Genomic DNA, 16463 nt, shown 5'->3' on the forward strand with positions numbered 1-16463 from the left:
ATAAACTTACTAATTCTCGGCAGGTCTCCTTTCAACGGAATTTTGCTAGAAGATCCTCAGTAGGTAGAATGTAGCTGTTTTAATTGGTGTTTCTGATCCCGTTAATGTGGAGATATTGAAAGTGCAGCTTCCTCGCCGGCCGCCATGTTGGATCCACCTTTTTTTTTTTTTTTTTTTTTTTTTTAAGAGAGAAACGACTTTTATTTAGGGAAATGTCCTGATAAACCACCTGAGGTTGAAGGTAAGGCCTAACAGGCCAGGGTGCTGCCTGGACAGACGGGTGCCTAAATAAGGTCCCTCTCTGTAAGATCATTTGACTTGGAGAGGGAAGGAAAGAGAAAGGGGACAGGAACAAGGAGCCTCCTAGGGGTTAGACTGGGGTTTAAGTGAACCAAAGGACCTGTGGAAATCCCGTGGGCTCCGAGACATCTTAAGAATGGAAAATAAAGGAAACATTGTACTTTAGTGCTTTTTAGCTGCATTTTTTAAATATATTGCATTCACCAACTTCAAAATGAAAAATGCAAGTGTATATGCTATAGTTGTGCCTTGTATTCTTGCAGCAATAAATATAAATACTAAGTACCCAATAAAACCTGGCACTGTTCACCCATGAGACAATCTTCCTTGCAACGACTCTTTAAGGTAGTCATTTTGATCCCCACTGTTCAGATTTGGAAAATGAGTCTTCCAAGTACATAATTTTCCTTAGATCACAGAGATGATCCTGGAAGAGTGAGTGTGGAAACTCAGATCTGCATCTCTCGAAGCACTTGCCTGTTCTCCAAGCTAGCCCACCTTTCAGGGATGAGAAACATCAATGTCCTCCAGGAATGGACACCTTCTTGGTGGGAAGGACAAGGGGACTAGGCAATGAGCAGACACAGAGCACTGCAGGTCTCCTGCCCTCCCGGGCACCGTCAGAGACGATTTCATAAAATGCCAACACTTCAAATACCTCTTTGTACATACATACATTTGTAATAATCAGCAAAACTTCTACAATGCCTGTTTTGTGAAATTCACACAGTGCCCTGGAGCAAGGAGCTGCAAGGGGAAATCTGCTCTGAGAGGTTTGATTCGCTCTGTGCAGTTCTTCCTGGAGCCACCGAGTGGTATTGTTGTGCAATTCAAACTGCTTCTGTCACCAATCTGGCCTTTCCCTTCACCTGTTCTAACCCAAGGAGTGTCTTTTTGGAATCTTGCTCTGCCAGATCTACAAGGTGCTTATATCCCCTTTCTCCACACCCATGTGGGGCTCTTTAAGTAGCTGTGTTCTCAAATTTCTCCAGAAGCAGAAAGACATGACCGGTCAAATATGTTTGTTCAGAGAAATCCACTAGGTCACATTGACCAGTGCCATGGATTGGAGAAGGGACAAAATTCTGTATTTGTTGGCTGGCCACGTTTTATCACAGCATCACATGGGACAGTGGTGCTTGGCCCACAAGCCCCCCTGGGAGAGAAACATGTCCTGTGCGTGGGTCGGCGTCACCTGGACACACCAGCCTGCGACGGTCCTTTGATGCTCTCCAGCTCTTCATCATGAGAGTCACATAAAAGCATAAGAAAAATCAGGTCTCATTCTATAACTCCCCAGGGAGAGCTCTCACAGGGAAGGAGGCTCAGGAGAGGGAGTGCCGAGCTTTGGAATTTGCATCTGAAATCCCGAAATCTCCTTGAAAAAGTCTGCAACCTTCAGGCCTGGAATTTCCCATCCGTACTTTAAAAGGCTCGCTGTCTTCTCCCCATCTTGACTGTCATCATTAGTGTTTATTAAGTTTGTGTTGAGTTTTTACTTTTCACTCTTTATCCAGACGCCCTAAAGGATCATCCCTTGTACTTCCTTTAAGATTGTGCCGGAAGAGAGGCAGCCCCTCTATCAGGTGCCACGATGCTCAGAAGGGCAGACAGAGGTGCCCTTGAATGTTCTTGTGTTTCTTGGGAGTTTTCAGAGGTCTTTTCACCCATTATCTGATTCTTCCTCACAACACTGTAAGGAAAGTACTGATAATTGCAAATCAAGAAACCAAGCTTCTCAGAGGGCAAATGGTCTTCCTCAGATCACCAAGTGACAGCCCCAGGTGGAGCTGTGCTGCTGCTATACCTCAGCTACCCACGCCAAGAGGACAATGTTACAACCCATGCACACCCGGGACACGGAGGTGGGGATAAGAGACGGGACAGAGGCATGACAACGAGTGGGAAATTGAGGGGAAAGGGAAATTCTAAGCAGTGAGTGGAATTTTAATAATCAAAACGTGGTACTTGCTTTAAATTCTCCTGAGGCAGGATTCTTACAACACAGCTTAGCAAGCAGCCAGGAACTTGGTTCCATGGCTTAAAAAAATAAAAAAGCGGGTCAGCTGACACCAAGGCAACAGGAACACTCAGATTCCAGACCCCGCCAGGCCTCATATCGACAAAGACGTGAAAATAGACTTCAAGGATGTTCTTTTGAGGCCAAAACGCAGCATCCTACAGTCTCAAAGTGAGGTGGATCTCACAAGAGCCTTTTCATTTCGGAATTCAAAATGGATGTACACTGGCGTCCCGATCGTTGCTGCTAATACAGATACAGTAGGCACCTTTGAAATGGCCAGGTTCTTTGTGAGCTCTCCCTCTTCGCTGCTGTCCATAAACACTACAGTCTTCATCAGTGGCAAGAGCTTGCTGGCCAGAATCCTGATTGTCTTGAGTTTCTGGCTGCCAGTTCAGGGACAGGCTCTTCTACCTTGAGCAACTGGAACAGATCCTGGAAGCTATTCCCCAGATGAAATATATATGCCTAGAAGTGGCAAAGGGCTGCTCTGAACACTTTGTTGCCTCTGTAAAGGATGTGCAGAAGCGCTTCCCTCACACACCATGGTGGCAGGGAATGTGGTAACAGGGGAGGTGGTGGAAGAGTTGATCCTCTCTGGGGATGACATCATCAAAGTGGGGATTAGGCCAGGCTCTGTGTGTACGACCCAGAAGAAAACTGGGGTGGGGTGTCCACAGCTCAGCGCAGTGATGGAGAGTGCCGACGCTGCTCATGGCCTCAAAGGCCACATCATTTCAGATGGAGGTGGCAGCTGCCCTGGGGGTGTGGCCAGAGCTTTTGGGGCAGGGGCTGACTTTGTGATGCTGGATGGGCACAGTAGTCAGGCGGTGAGCTCATGGAGAGGGATGGCAAGAAGTATAAACTCTTCTATGGAATGAGCTCTGAAATGGCCATGAAGAAGTACACTGGTGGCGTGGCAGAGTGCAGGGCCTCAGAGGGAAAGACGGTGCAAGTCCCCTTTAAAGGGGAGGTGGAGCCTGTCATTCGTGCCATCCTAGGAGGGGTCCCATCTACATGCACCTAAGTGGGAGCAGCTAAGCTAAAGGAGTTGAGCCAGAGAACTACCTTCATCCGAGTCACCCATCAGGTGAATCCAGTCTTCAGTGATGCACGCTAGACCTGAGATTTCTGCCCTCCCAAGGCACCAGTACTTCCCAACAGAGCCTCCCAGATGGGTTTCTCACCCATTCCAACTACTGTGGCAGGCATTTACCAGTTCTCATTGTCCTCCTCCTGAGAGCTCCTGTGACAATGCTATACATCTCTGTTTGTACTCCCAAGGTGCCCAGAGCACTCCCTGGGGAGGAAACGAGGAAGAATACAGTCTGAAAATGAAGGAAGATGATCGAATGGGTTTCTGGGGACCCAGCATCCTGAAGATGGAAAGATACTGATGGATTCAGAAATGTTCTAGGTGGCCTTGGTCTGGATGGGGCAGGCTTTTGGAATTATGTCTTATTAATCAGCTTCATTAAATCTTTAAGTATAAAAAAAATAAAAAAATAAAAATAATAAAAATTAAAAAGCACCTCTCATCAGCTGGCATTGGGGATGGTGGCCCTCACTTAGGAATGTGCTTTGCACGTGTGAATGCCTAATAAAGGCTAGTTGATAATGGCAATAGGGACTGGTGAACTGAAGTCCCTTTGGCACTGAACTTGTCAGCTCACGTGATGGGCGTGTGACGAAGAATACTGTGTTCTGGGACCAGCTGGCTGAACATTTGTGTCTCTGACAGTAACCTTCTGGACCCACCGTGCTGGGGGTCCTAGGGCCCATAACACCAGGGCACATACACCCACCACCCATCCTTCCAGTGAAAACTGAATCTGGGGATTCATCCACATGACACCAACATCTGGGGAGCTGGATACTCCGTTGCCACCAGGATGGGGCCATGTGGATGCTTCTGTCGACTTTCAGAAACCAGTAATGCTGCGACATAAGTAAGCTTTACAGAGCATGCGACCCAGGAGTGTCTTCCCCTGACTCCTTCTCTCAGTGAGTTTGTAAGAGTGAGTGGATGGTGTCACAGATCACTCCTTTAGTACAAAAGACCAATCGTGCGCACAGTGCTCACAGCCTGTCGGTGCCGGGTGCACAAGGCTGCTCCCTCGGGAGCCACAAGACGCCAAGTGAACTCCCAGGAGAAAGGAGCTCTGTGTCCACGGCGTCTGCAGAGCTTCAGAGAGGAGGTGGCACTGAAACCCAGTAGGTGTGGGTGTTCTAAGGGAAATGAGGAGTGACCTGGGCAGACAGAGCGATACCTGAAAACACCTTTTAGGGAAAAGGAGAAAACAGGAGGGGACAGGCACTGGCAGTCAGTTGGCGGTATCTGTCCTTGGCCCTGGCTCAGCCCCTGTTCGGCAGCATGCCTTCTAAGAGACAAGAAGACCAGGGGCTAGGGGGCTGACTGACCAGAGCCAGCTGCCCACACTTTGCAGACAATGACCTGGTTCCCTGGGACGCAGAACTCCCTGCCCACATGCCCCTGGTTAGGGGACTTCTCCCAAAGTCTGCTCCCCAAGCAGATCCCGCAGCTGACCGAGCATGCTTCCATGGGGGTGGGTGTGAGTGAGCTGGCAGTGTGAGCTGGAGCCCACGTGCTGGGCACAAGGCCCTCATGCTGCAGGCTGGAGGGACCCAGGAAGAGAGGCCCAGCAGGCTGCAAGGTGGCTCCAATGGCACGAAGCAGTGGGAGCGGAACTACCAGGAGCCCAGAACTCCACATTGGGACTTCCCCTTCCAGAATGTTACAAAGGAAGGACAACCAGCCTAGGAGAGCTCAGTGTGTTCACTTCCCTCATTCTTCCCTGGCCATTTAATTCTAAATATCTAAACGCATGGTAGGTGAGCCCTCGTTGATACCTTGACTGGGTTTTGAAAATATTAGGGACAGCTCTTTATTTGGGAGACTTATCAGAAATGAAGCTGGACAAAAAGGTTGGGACTCAACTCTAAAAGGTTTCACTTGACAGTTTCAGCAGAGATTTAAAAAAAAAAAAAAAATACGTTGGGCTGGGGATGTGGCTCAAGCGGTAGCGCGCTCGCCTGGCATGCGTGCGGCCCAGGTTCAATCCTCAGCACCACATACAAACAAAGATGTTGTGTCTGCCGAAAACTAAAAAATAAATATTAAAAATTATCTCTCTCTCTTCAAAAAAAAAAAAAAAAAAACAACCACAAATACGTAAGCTGTTTAATGGCTTAAAATTTTCTCTTTCACGTCCTCTCCAACTGCTCCTACCCTCAGAGACATCTTTTCCACACAACCATTATAATCATGACCCACAATATTCAGTGTGACTCCTCCCGATGGGATCTAAATGTTTAATGAAAATCAATCTTTTCTCCCCAACCTGACTACAAACTCTAGCATTAGTATTCCCTTTCAATCTTGTCTAGGATTCCCTTTAAATCTAGTGGTTGTCCGAAAAACTACTTAATGAACCATTATAAGAAGCTGTGGATGAAAATGACTTTCAGTGTCACAGCTGAGCCATGTACTGCTGCCAACCCTTTATATTTCTGTATCCCCTCAGGACTGACTCTGTATCTGATGAAAAATAAAACTGCAAAAACTCTTGTTCAAAACGTTTAAGAAGGTGACAGTAGAGTGTTAGACCAAGCCGCGGGGCCCGCTGAGTGTGGGACAGAGAAGACAGCACAGGTCTGCTTACCCAGATCATTTAAGGCAAGTGCCCTTCCACCCCATCAGTAAGCTCAGTGAAAAGAGTCTTTTTGCGTCTTTCAAAAGCGTGGCCCAGTGGTAAGTGGGTGACTTTAGATGGCACACAGATGGGCGTTTGTTTAGTGTCTTAGTTGTGTACCAGTGTGTTATGATATATGTAATAGCTGTGTAAATGCGCTTTTGGGGAATACAATTTGCACATCAATCAATAACTTCATGTTTATTATTGTTTGGGACAAGGCTAAGTTTAAAAGTGGGCCAAATTAAAGAAAAATATTAAGTAAATAAGAGTACAGGTGGCACACAGATGTTGTCGAAAGTATAAAATGGTACTTAGAGGACTGAAGTTTGGAAATGGTGGAAAACATGGATGGTTACGGTGTCCTAATGACCTGACACGTTCAGTACCATTCTTGGGTCACACCCAACTTTTGTTTTTCTGCTCTGACCCCTCTCTTGTGTTTTCCCACTAGTCTCAGGAGGCCAAGCGGCTAACCCAAGGCCCCCTGGAGGTCAGTCCCTGAAGGAAGGCTTATTTCTAGCTCTTCCCATTTCCTAGTGCAAAACATCCTCACATGGGGCTGGGGTTGTGGCTCAGTGAGAGCATTCCCCTCGCACGTGTAAGACCCTGTCGATCCTCAGCACCACATTTAAAAAAATAAACAAGTGAAAAAAAAATCCTCACCATCCATTTCTTTGTGGTGGTACTTAACATCAGGGCCCTAGCATTCCCTTCTAGAATGATATTTCTTCCTAAATCCACCCAAGACTAGTGCTCCAAATTCTGAAAGGTGTTAATCTTAAATGAATCTTGAAGTACTTCCAACATTCTTTGTATTCTTTGCACATTATTAGGGACATCTAAAAGTATTTGCTTAATAAATTATATTTGTTAATAATATTTACTATTAGCAAATAATGCATATTGTTTGGGGTTACTAAAAAGAACCATGCCATATAGTTAATATTCAAACGCTGGAGAGCACCAGGAAACAGCATGGGGTCGTATTTGAAGATAACACTGTAGCGTAGAATTTTAGTACTGTGCATTCATATCATCTGGAGGATGAACAGCAATACTGAGGATCTCATGTTGATATCACCAATTTAAGGATCTGTTTGGCTTCAACCCCCATTATTTCTTGAAACTCTACTCTGAGAACATGTATAAAATATCCTGTGTGATCAACTTACTAATTTCCACTTTATTTACAAGAACAACTCACCATTAGCTGCACACAGGGCTGTAAGCACACGTCATTACTCCAAGGTACTGCTACGGGCAAGACTGGCTGATCCGGCTGTGATCCTGTCATCCTGTCCTGAGACTTCTTGGCTCAGTGACTTCTCTTTATCGATTTTAATTTACTCTGAAAATAATACTTTTTCACATTTCCCCAACTTCTTAGCTGATTTTGCTTGGGATTCAGGATCAGGAAAGCACATGGATGAAAAGAAACCCTGGGAAGACAGACCCGCAGGAAGCACTACCTGGGCCAGCAGCGACCTGGGGCAGGAGTGCTGGGGTGGAGCCCTTAGGTCAGATGGTCTGCATTCCCAGAAGGAGAACAGCAACTAAATAAGGTTTTAACAGCCCTTCCTCCCTTTTGAAATAAAGAACCTTTTAAAGCTCACGTTAGGGAATTTTACATGGAATTAAAGTCCACCATCATCCCCGGAGGAACTATCATTTAGTAGCTAATTGCCAGCTGCTCACTGGACTGTCTGTGGCCATGAGACGGCCGCTGAGCCGGGGCCTCCTGAGCAAGAAGCGCCCTAGCATGCCCTCCCCAGACCAACTGGACATGTGTTTTCCATTTAAACATTTCAGTGCCCCAACCGAAAACAAATCAGCTGTGTCTTCGGGACCCTACGAGGAGAAGGGTGGGACTTATTTCTGGACAAGCCTGAGGAAAACATTACCCTCATGGATGAAATATGTTTGTGCTCAAGACTTCGTGAAAGCGTTGACTTGGTCTTTCCCAAGTTGATCTCCTCTTCCTTGAAAGGGGAGAAAATGCAGAAAAGTCCATTGCTATTAGCCCAGCTTTGTCCGTAAGTGAGGAGCAATGGATGAACCTTACGTTGGTTTAGATAAGGATCCAAAGCAGACACGGTCTTCAGGGATTATCCACATACCTTCAGCAATGGGATCTACACGCCCCACTCTCCCTTGGCTGTGGACAGCAACAGAAACCCACTTCCTGTTTTCTCAAGCCAAATGCCTCCATCCATTCAATTTTTCCCAAGGAAGCTGTCACTGATTTCTCAATGCTCAGTGTGGTCAGCAAGGAAATTGGTTCTGGAAAAAATATTTGCCTTTCTGCCTCAAAAATAAAGGTCTCCTGAAGATTGCAAGCCCACTGTGGAGGAATTTTGGCTTATTTTGTGTTTTTGCATCCTGATGGAGCACAGGAAATAGGAAAACAGAATATTTTCCTTGGCAAAATTAGGATGTGCTTGGTTTAGCCATTTGACAATTTCTAAGAGTTCAAGTTGAGAAGCACACACAAAGCCACTCTCAAAACTATGGGTCTGGTTCTCAGGTATAATTAGGGAAATCTGTCAACACTAAAGGTCTTACTCTGATTTTTTTTCTTTTTCTTCCTTCCTTCCTTCCTTCCTTTCTCTGACTTTTATTTCTTTTCTTTCTTTCTTTCTTTCTTTCTCTCTCTCTCTCTCTCTCTCTCTCTCTCTCTCTCTCTCTCTTTCTTTCTTTCTTTCTCTTTTTTTTTTTTGTCATGGGTCTGCCCACCAAGCAGAATCTTTTGTGTCTTTTTTTCTTCCTTACTTTTTTGAGTTTGATTTTTCCACAAGAAGGTCTAAAAACTCAAAGAAATTCAAGAGTTGCAAGGCCCACAGTGTACCTAAAGAAGAGCACTGTGTCAGTTAACAGGAAGCTCCAACTGGAGGTGCCGGTGCCAGGCCACTCAGGCTTTGAAAACACATATGAATAGCATAAAAGGGGTGTTGAAAATTATCCCCATGCAGATATGTGATTTAAATTTAGAATGAAATGTAGTCACTTTTCCATCCTTCAGATTGGTGTGCCTCCTTCTGCAGAGTCTGATATAGAATTCTCCTTTTTAGGCTTACCTCCTAAATACCAACTAGATGTGTGTCTCTTAGCAGAACCAAGGGAGATAAATCTGTTATTTTATCTAAATTATCTTCTGGATTTCCTATTCCATAGTACAATATTTATCTTTTTGTAAATTTTAACTTTTTATAGACAGTTTTCCTCATCATTATCATTCTGTGATGCACAGTGAGACCCTACTTAGCAAATGTAAGCATATTCTCTCATGTTAGAAAATTCATATTCAGTTTATGTTTGGTATCAACATTATGGTCTTCCCATAAAAGACTGTACTTAAATTTCAAAATGAACATATAAATGTACGATTCACCAAGATACATACATGTGTATATATCTTTATATAACCAGATATAATAATTAGATTCATAATAATAGTTTTATTGCTTATTTTCTGGCCCTGCTAATATCCTTTAGGCCTTGAGGGCAATTCTGAACATATCATATTCTCTGGATTCATAGCTAAATTTTATGTTTTGGTGGGATGTCCAATTAACTGAATGAGTCGACCTCACAGCGAGGTTCATTCGGTGCTTTGAGCCCACACTGTGGTCCCACGACTCCTTTCTCCCTGCACTCAGTCCCCTCATCTCAAGGCAGTCCTGGGGCCTCTGTTTCTATTTCTTGTATACTATTGGTCCGTCTTCTCCTTTTCTTAGGGTCCTACAATCATACTGATTTAATCAACTTTAATTGAGGCATGATTTATATTCAGTAGCTCTTCACATCTACAGGTTTAGCTAACATTGGGAGGAGGATAGTTTTAAAAAATTGCAAAAAAATTTTTCTTGTCATTATTCTCTAAACCATATAGTGTGACATCTATTTACAGAATATTTATATCGTATTCTGTATTATAAGTAATCTAGAAACAATTTAAAGTGTGCCGAAGAACATGCACAGCTTATATACAAATGCTGTGGCACTTAATAAGAGACTTGGGCATCCACCGAGTCTCCCAGGGGGTCCTAGAACCAACACCCATGGATACCAAGGGGTGACTCTATAATGACATGGGCACGTGTTATGTGTACAGCTTTGACAAGTGTGTAGGGTCACCAGTGAGGGTTGAGAACAATTCCAACACCTCTGAAAGATCCCTGTGATCTTTGTAGTGCCCCCCTCCAGCCCCAGCCTCTGGCAACCCTCTGAGCTCTTTCTATCCTATAGATTAGATTCGCCTTTCCTGGGGACTCACAGAGTGGGATCACACCTGGGCACTCTTTGTCTCTACCTTCTTATGCTCAACCCAGCATTTGGAGACTCCAGCATGTTGAGGTTGCCAAGCGGTACCGATTTCAGGCATGCAACACAGGTGCTTTAGCTGCCGTGGGCATTGAGGTTGTCTCCGTTCAGGGCTATTAGAAACAAAATTGCTACAACCAGTCACCTACAACACTTCATATGTTTTTTCAATTTCTCTTGAATGAATACTTAAGGGTGGGATTTCTTAGTCTTATGGAAACCATATTTTCAGCTGGATAAGAAGCTGACCAACGGCTTTCCAAGGGGCTGTATAGCTTTTCATTTCCACCAGTGGTATAGAAGATTTCTAGCTGCTCCATGTTCTCACCAGGAGTTGGTATTTTTAATGTTTAACTTTAGTCATTATAGTGCGTGTGCTGTGCACTTTCATCCTTCAGAGTATTAAAGGATATTTCTTCAGGTAGGTTTTGTTTTCTATGGGGATTAGGATACCACTGACCCATTGTCTATATGTATTTTAAATGAGGACCATCCCAAATTGAATCCTGTGATTTGAGTGCACTAGCCATTTTTTAAGGCTTGGTCACTTAGAATTTTCATAAGCATGAGTTATTTTATACAAGTAATTGAGCAAAATATTGAGGAAAAGTGAACCTCCAGCCAAGTCCTGAAGCACGTTAATGAAGAAGCATCATCTTGGATAAGTATTGACCTGCTGGAATTCCCAGCCAGGGGTACCTCCTCATCGTCTCACTCACTCGCCTCCATTTCTTTCTATAGGGGAATGAGGGACTTACTCCAAATCCTTTGAACATTTTCAAGTTTCCCTCTACAGTCTGAGAATAGAGCCATCAAGCAGAAGGATCCAGAAATCCTGCCATAGTAAACTTTCTGATTTCTAAAAGGCCTCCTGAGCAAGCTCAGGAATGTGCCCCCCTCTGCTTGTGATGAGACTTCCAATATGCCCGAGTTTCCTCCCTGGAGGCCCCTCGGGGGACCCTGATTTGAGAGTGTTCCTGAGTGTGGTCCTTCCTTGCCCGAGTAATGAACCTTTCTTCACTCTCCATCTCCTGGTCATGCTTATTGGCCTTGTTCCTCAGGGGGCGAGCCCTTGCGTTTGGTCACGGGTTTCTTTTGCCTAGGATTCAGCTGACACACATTTTCCCCCATATTTTTAATCTTCAAAAGTCTACCTTTTCATTTGATGCATCTCCTGACAACAGCACATTTGAAGAATTTTTAAAAATTCCATCGACCCATCAGCATTGTTTTGTGCTGGGTGAGACAGGGAAGGAGGTGCCTTCTTTCTCTGCAAAGGCAGCAGCTGCACTAGGTGCCCATGGAGCAGGGGCTTCCGGGAGCCAGCCCAGATATGGACTTCCTAGGTTCAGAGATTCCCAGGTTCTCTGATTTGTCAGAGAACTCACTCCTAGACCTGCATGTTGACTGGGTTTTTTCCTCACTAAGAGGAAGAAGGAGACCCTTTCAAGCAGATCCTTTGAAAACTTATCCGCAGCCAAGGGGTTGGGCAGGTGAGGAGAAGTAGGGTCTGTTCCTCCAACAAGAAACACAGCGGACCAGCTTCCGACTCCCCAGGAATGCGCCTGTTTCAGATATCTTTGCCTCACTATGGCCAAATACCTGACTCGTAGAGTTTGGAGGAGGAAAGATTATTTTGGCTCATGAGCTCAGAGGTCAGTCCATGGTCAGCTGACTCCATAGCTCTGGGCCCAAAGTGAGCGGAAGGGTGGGTACAAGGAAGCAGCTCAGGACGAGGCAATCAAGAAGCACCGAGAATGCTCCCCTCACCAGGGACAAATATAAACTCCAAAGGCACACTCCAAGGTCCCACCTCCTCCAGCCACACCCTACCTGCCTACAGGTAGCACCCTGTTAATCCATGTCAGTGGATCAGTCAGTGGATTAGGTCGACTGTAACCTCATCCTCTCACCTCTGAAGTCTTGCATCGTCACACCTGAGCTTTTGAGGGACACCTCCTATGTCAACCATAACAGTGCCCACCTCTGCCTCTGACATTGCACAGACCAGGAACAACAGGGCTGGGCCTTGACTTCCCTGCACTCACTCTGTGCTCCGCTGCCTTGGGCTAGGCTGTGTCCTTACTAAAGAAAAAAAAGGAAATTCTTAAGAGATCTCCTCAGTCGCTGTTGGGTAGAATTTCCATTTGACTGGGGAAATGGGGCTTTTTAAACTGTGAGTACCATTTTTGCATGGAAGGAAAAAGGAAAACTCAAGCCCTGGATGTTCAGAGCAGCTAAGTCACAGGGAGAACATCTCGAGGTGCTTCTGAGAAGAGCCAGGCAGCCCCACACCGTCCAGACACCGCACACTGCCCACCGCGGTGATGCCTCATGGAGCTGGGTCTCCTGACCTCCAGCCCAGACTGGCCACCACATCTGAGCTGCGCCTTGGCAGTAGGGAAGGAGAGGGGAGCCCGGAGCAGAAGATGCGCCTGTCTGTGCTCCCGTTTGGTGTGTGTTGCCTCATTTAACCCTCCCACCCATCTATGGCAGAGTCATCATTTTACAAAAGAAGAAAAAAGACTCAAAGGATAAACAACTTGCCCAAGGTTACACTAAAAGGAAGTAGCTGTGCACATGTGCGAGTAGAACCAAGGTCCGCGTCTTCCATTACGTCATGCCATCCTCTGCAATTCCCCCCTTGGTTCCAGTTCACGCCTGCTATTCTCAGTAGGTCTCCCAGACCCTGCGGCCATCCTTCTCTTCTGCACCCATCCCATGCATCAAATCTATGCCCTACTCTTAAGGCCTTGCAGCCACGGAAACCGCTAAGAGTCACCTTCACCCAGGGGCTGAACCTGACCTCTGCACAGCAGAGTAGCTGGGAGACCTCTGGAACCGCGTAGTGAAGGCAGGGATATGTCTCTGATGATGGAAATTTACCTACAGAAGTAAACCGAAGGAGATATTTTCAGGAGAAATCTTTTAGAGACACCAACTCTCTGTACTGAAACCCTTGATTGGGTGAGTCAAGTCAGATGCAGGATTTTTTTTTTCTTCTTAAAAAAAAAAGTCAAGTTAGATGCAGGATTTTGTTTTTCTTCTTAAAAACATATGATGACATCTCTCCTCTCTACTTGGCTAGAGAAAGCTGGGCATTACACGATCACATCCTCCCGACTGCACCCCTACACCTCCCCCACAGAACCTATAACATCTACATGCCTGATGCTTTTTCGACACTTAAATTAGAAATGTATCATCAAGCACAGAAAAGTACAGAAATTAATACAATGAACATGCTTTACTCACCATTCAGCTTTTATTGAGTTTTTTTTTCATATTTGCTTTTCATATATTTTAAGAAATAAAATATTTCAGACATATTTGAAGCACACAGATTTCCTGTCTCAGTCCCATCCACTGCCTTCTGGCTCAGAAGTTGCATTTACCAAAATTGTTTCTGGAACAATTCAGAATTTTCTGACATTATTTCTCATTTCTGTGCATTTATTATATTTTTACCACACATTTATGTGTTCACAAACAATACAAGACTTAACTTTGTATCCAATGCCACATCTCTCTGCAGTGTGCCCTCCACTAAAGTAATGTGTGAGAGGTAACCAAGTGGATATGTGTGGTTGTGGTCATTCGACTTTTTTTTTTGTAAGAATAATATTCCATTGTGTGAACATATCACATTCTGTTTATCGTCCCATTGATGGACATTCTGTTTATTTCCAACTTTGTGTTATTGCAAACCAGGCTGCAGTGAGCATTTCTGTTCCTGTCTTCCTGTGCACATGTGCGAGTTTTTCTGGCCGCCCAGAATTACTGGCCTTATTTTACCTCTGCTAAACTGAGTGACACTAAGCAAATAAATATGTGACTCTAAGAAATAGTTTTCAGATGCCCTCAATTTGTGGATGACCTGGCCATTTTCCTCTTTAGAATGCTGCTTTTTTATACCTAGAATAACATTTTGAAATATTTTTTCCAGGAACTCCAGAGAGTCAGGCGTTAATTTCTTGAAAGTGACATCTAGTGTATTTATTTACTATAACATTCAACTTCATTTTAGGTTCTAATCCAAAGGGCACGTGATGCCTCATAATTGTATATTTTATATTTAAATGCACAATGTGAGAGAATAAATCTGAGTTACAGCAGGGACCTTAAAATACTGGTAGGAAAGGGGAAAAGGGCATATTAGTATGGGCAGAGCCACAGTAACAAATAAACCTTGCCATGTTCAACAGAATCGAACCGTATTTTTCTTTCATATAACACTCCAGGATGGTTCCCAGCCAGCAAGGGCTACAGCCTCTCTTATTCAGTCACTTTTCGGGGTCCCAAGCTCACTGCAGCTTTACCATCTTTAATATGCGCCTCCCAAAGCTGATCAGAGACGGTCATCTCCATCAGCCAGCTGGAGCAGACAGCAAGAAGGAGCACAAATGGGAGTCTGGGCCAGGCCTGGAGCTAGGCATTGGCCTGGAGGCCACGGCTCACTGCAAAGGAGGCTGAGAAGTGAAAACTACCTGTGGGCCCAGAAAGAAGAGCCAGTGGACTTTCTTGAAAGGTTAGTTCTCTCTTGCATAAGAAAGAGAAAAGAAATTGGTCTCAGTTCAGTCAAAGTGTTCACAGTAAATGTCTGTTAACACGAGAAAGAAGAGAGAGTGAACACCAGCTGAGTTGGAATAGAGTTGACCATCAAAGTGCTCTCTTTCCTTCCTTTCTCTGGTTACTTCCGCTGTTACTTTTGTTGCCTACCCTTGGTTCCCTCCTCCTTCTTCTGAGAACAGTGGACCCTCACTACTCAGTCCATGTAGATTTGGGACGGTGCTCCAGGCAAAAGCCAATAGGATCAGAGTTGAGAATGATCATCAAACAGGGAAAACGCGGCACGACCAAGGGGCCCCCACTGCTAAGGGGACTGAAGGTCCAAAAGTTCATGTCGGCAGAGGAAAGTGGGGAGCACTGATTTGAGGTTCTATCTTCTGGGCTGGTGAAAATACCACGGGAGCACTGCAGTAGAGACTGGTCTGCAGATGGACACGGGTGGCGCTGCACTTGTGCTCAGCCATGTCTGATAGAGACAGGAGTCCCATCTGGCGACTCAGTCCACCCCACCTGCCCGGCATAGTGATTGGACCCCGGGGGTGCATAAACCAAGTGAGGACAATAGAACCGGTTTTTAGCTTGTTGTAATAGTTTCTTGTTTCTAAACTTCTTCCAAAGCTGAGTGAATGTCATTCGGCAAGTTCCGGGAGCCACTTTCCATGCTGCATGGAGGAAACTTGACCACAGAGCCAGAGCCAGAATTCTGGTGATGTCACATGTCAGACCCGCACCTGAGGTTCTCAGTTACCCTGATTCCTACAGCTCTTCTTTCATTCTGTGGACTGTCTGTCCCACAAATCCTCATTAAACCATCTTAGGCTGATTTGATTTGGGTTTCTGCCACTTACAGCTGAAATACACCTGAAGTGAAACGTACAGTGTTACCAATTATACACCTTCCAGCTGAGAATCGGATGGCCTGTGGTCATCTGGGGAACGTGGAGGATTGCAGCTCATAGCCAGCTCTCCAATACTGAGGTCAGAATCTGCCAAATCCTAAGTGCATTTCCCCCCTTCAAGCCAAGGCATGAGGTTTGAAATATGGCGGAAGTCTTGACACTTAGGGAGCAACAAGAGAAAAATGGAAGGTTCTTTTCTGAGCTGTTTGCCAAACCTCTGTTGCTATCCCAGCTCTCCACTGGGCTGTTATGACAAACCACCCCAGCACCACTGCCCACTGAAAGTCACAGTCTGCTGGGTGCTCCCAGGACAGAGGCAGGACAGCTGGGCCCCAAACTTCCTTCTGTCCAAAAGCAGAAGGCTAGGGTGAAGCCTTTAAACTGAGGTCCTGGGTGGATGAGCAGATCTCAGAGCACTGTTAAAAAAGAAAAAACAGTGGAGTGTGATGGATTCAGATTCAAGAATTATGGCCTGGCAAGATTTCTGGCCTTGGTTACCAGTTATGGAGTCACTGAATCAACAGAGTTGAGTCAGATCTTGGAAAGGTGGCATGTGTCACTAAGCCATGAGAGACCAGGGCAGCACAGCTCTCGGCAGAGCTTCCCCGGAGCCTGGCTGTGGTGGGAAAGGTGGAAGGG

At 45.4% G+C, this 16463-nt stretch overlaps 1 pseudogene; it reads left to right on the forward strand.

Annotated features, from left to right (window-relative positions):
• Window positions 1-721: 721 nt before the first annotated feature.
• LOC143412155 (GMP reductase 2 pseudogene) lies at window positions 722-3440 on the forward strand (annotated as a pseudogene).
• Window positions 3441-16463: the final 13023 nt, after the last annotated feature.

Source organism: Callospermophilus lateralis, chromosome 13 (genome assembly GCF_048772815.1).
Source record: "Callospermophilus lateralis isolate mCalLat2 chromosome 13, mCalLat2.hap1, whole genome shotgun sequence".
NCBI classification, from domain to species: domain Eukaryota; kingdom Metazoa; phylum Chordata; class Mammalia; order Rodentia; family Sciuridae; genus Callospermophilus; species Callospermophilus lateralis.